This window comes from Callospermophilus lateralis, chromosome 12 (assembly GCF_048772815.1).
Source record: "Callospermophilus lateralis isolate mCalLat2 chromosome 12, mCalLat2.hap1, whole genome shotgun sequence".
Taxonomy (NCBI): domain Eukaryota; kingdom Metazoa; phylum Chordata; class Mammalia; order Rodentia; family Sciuridae; genus Callospermophilus; species Callospermophilus lateralis.
This window is the reverse complement of record NC_135316.1, coordinates 27,764,822-27,767,631: the sequence shown is the minus strand read 5'-3', so window position 1 is coordinate 27,767,631 and position 2,810 is coordinate 27,764,822. Positions and strand designations below refer to the sequence as shown.

Genomic DNA, 2,810 nt, shown 5'->3' with positions numbered 1-2,810 from the left:
TCAATGGTTTCTCCCTAAAACTAGAATTTCATCGTGTTTCCATGCCGAGGAGTGAACAGTGACAAGCTAATCACAATAAGCTACTTCAAAAAAGAGAACTAAGTTGACACAGCTCACTTTGCTTTAACAGGCAAAATATAAATAGATGCACTCTAGAATGCACAATGGTTTAGTCATTAAGAAATTTAAATGAGACCTTGAAGAACATAGGCAAATCCAGGGTGCAGTAAAGATGAGCTGAGATGCTATGCAACTGTTTAAGGAATCCTGTGCTACATCTCTTGGCCACTATCTGAATTTAGCTAATGTCAAGTGGAGATGTGGAAAATCCTAAGATGACTTAGGGTCCATGCACAGGAACCAAAAGGCAGGAAAGTACTAAACATTGCTGACAGCATCCACCCCAGGAAGGACTTCACCTTCTAGGAGCTCCAAACTAGCTTCACGACCAGTGCTCACATGGCTGACTTTATCCTTTGTTCCATTTGACACAGCCAGTGGCCGTGCCTCCACCACCTGTGATGGGAATGCAGCCCCTGGAAGTGGCTTTCATCACCTCATCCATGAGTGCTTTGGTTCTCTGGGCAAAAGCGTCCCATTCAAAGACACCCACAGGTCCATTCCATATGATTTGCTTAGCCCAACCGACAGCTTCAGCATGTTTCTTGCTGCTCTCAGGACCACAAAGTCCAAGCCCAGCCAGCCAGCAGGTATTCCAGAGGCCACAGTGTCTTGGCCAGTCTTGGCATTCTCATCAAACTTCTCAGCAGGGACAAAATCAACAGGCAAGGTGATCCTCACACCGTTCTTCTCAGCTTTGGACATAAGGTCTTTGACAATCTTGGATCCCCCTTCATCAAACAGAGAAGTGCCGATCTCCATGTTGTTGAGCATCTTAAGGGAGGTTAAAGCCATTCCACCACCAATAACCACCTCATTGACTTTTATCCAGAGTATTACTGATCAGCTGGATCTTGTCTGCAACTTTAGCTCCACCTAAGATGCCAGGAAAGGTCGCTCTGGGCTCTCGAAGGCCTTGGCAAAATAGTTCCGCTCCTTCTTCATCACGAAACACCAGCCTTCTGTGAAAGATTGACTCCCACCATGGAGCGCCATATGCAGCGTCAAAAGCATCATTCACATAGACATGCCCCAGTTTAGAAAGTGAAGCTCAGAAAGATTCTACTTTGGCTGGCTTGGCTTTAACCTTGTTCCCAGAAGCATCTTCTCCCTCCCCTTCTTCCTCAACATGAAAGCAAAGGTTCTCCAGAAGGATAACAGACCCAGCTGCTGGATTGGCACAAGCTTTCTCTACTTCTGGGCCCACACAGTCCTTCAAGATCAGAACATCCTTGCCCAGCAAATAGTTTAATTTGATAGCAACTGGTTCTAAGGAGTACTTGTCAGACATGGGAACTCCACAGGCCGCCCAGGTGAGCCCTCCACTGTTCTACCCTGGATGATGGCTACCACCTCCGATACATCAATTTCCAGTGCCGCCACCATCTTCATCCCATGTTTATGCCTTGCTTGCAACTTTTAAGCCTCACCTTCACAGTAAGGCTGAAGATTTAGCATGGTGTTGAAGCCAAGGGGACCTCCCATCCCCAGCTAGCGCTCTGGCCTGCTGCCGCTCCCCAAACACACACTACACTAATGGCTGGTCTCCACACACCTGCCTTTCCCTATGCTCCTTGTCTCTTTAAGAATTCCCTCACCTGCCTTCATGTGAATGACTCCTCTTCCTATTTAAATTTCAGTTCAAATGACTACACTGTGCCTTTCAAAAAAGATTCCACTAACCACCGTCAGCAACCATAGACATACACAGACTCACACCTACACACATACGTGAACACACATGCAAATATGGACACACAGCCACTGCATCTGAATACTACCCTCCTGTTGATAAACACATCATTATGGAGTTTCCATTACACTGAGTTTTAATTGTTTGAATAGGAAACAATGCTATTATTTTCTGACTATACCCTAAATATGTGACACGATACGATCTTAATAAATATTTGAGAAGATCCCAGGGACAGAGAGGATGGAACCAAGGGAAGGAAAGAGAAAATGATTTAGCAGAGAGAATATAGTGCTCTCTGGAGTCAGAACAGAGGCCTCTGTACCCTCCATCGCCCTACCTATACACCTGAAGCACTAAATATCAACCTAAAAATTTGGAACTATTTTTCATTTATTGTTTTTTATTACAAACACTATAAACTTTATATCTTTTTTATTTTTCCATTGCAATGTAAGTCCCACTATGAGCTACAGGTCTTTCATATCCTGGTCTAGGCATCTGACCTTCATTATAACAATTGTAAAACATAGATACTCCTCAACTTATAATGGGCTCACATCCCAATAAACCCATTATGAGTTGAAAATATCATAAATGGAAACTGTGCTTGACATGCCTAACTCACTGAATGTCCCAGCTGAGCTGTCCCACACAGTAGAGTATCCCTGGTTTCCACCAGTGAACATGAGGCTGACCAGGAGCTGTCCCCACAGAGCATTGCAAAGGAGGATCAGACCACATGGCACTACCCCAGGAAAATCTCCCAATTCCAAATCCCATTTCTACTGAATGGTTTCTACTGAATGCACGTCACTTTACTACCATTGTAAAATCCTAAATTGAAGCATTATTAAGCCAGATATTATCTGTAATTATAAAATTATAAATTATAACAATTATAAAATAAATGAATTGGATTAGCAACAGCTCAATAACTAACCTGGGAGAAATTTCTCCATTTCCTGCAACTTCACTTACCCCTTGTTGAGGAATC

The 2,810-nt window shown here is 43.6% G+C and overlaps 1 pseudogene; it reads right to left on the bottom strand.

Annotated features, from left to right (window-relative positions):
* Positions 1–378: 378 nt before the first annotated feature.
* LOC143411704 (phosphoglycerate kinase 1 pseudogene) lies at positions 379–1,411 on the bottom strand (annotated as a pseudogene).
* Positions 1,412–2,810: the final 1,399 nt, after the last annotated feature.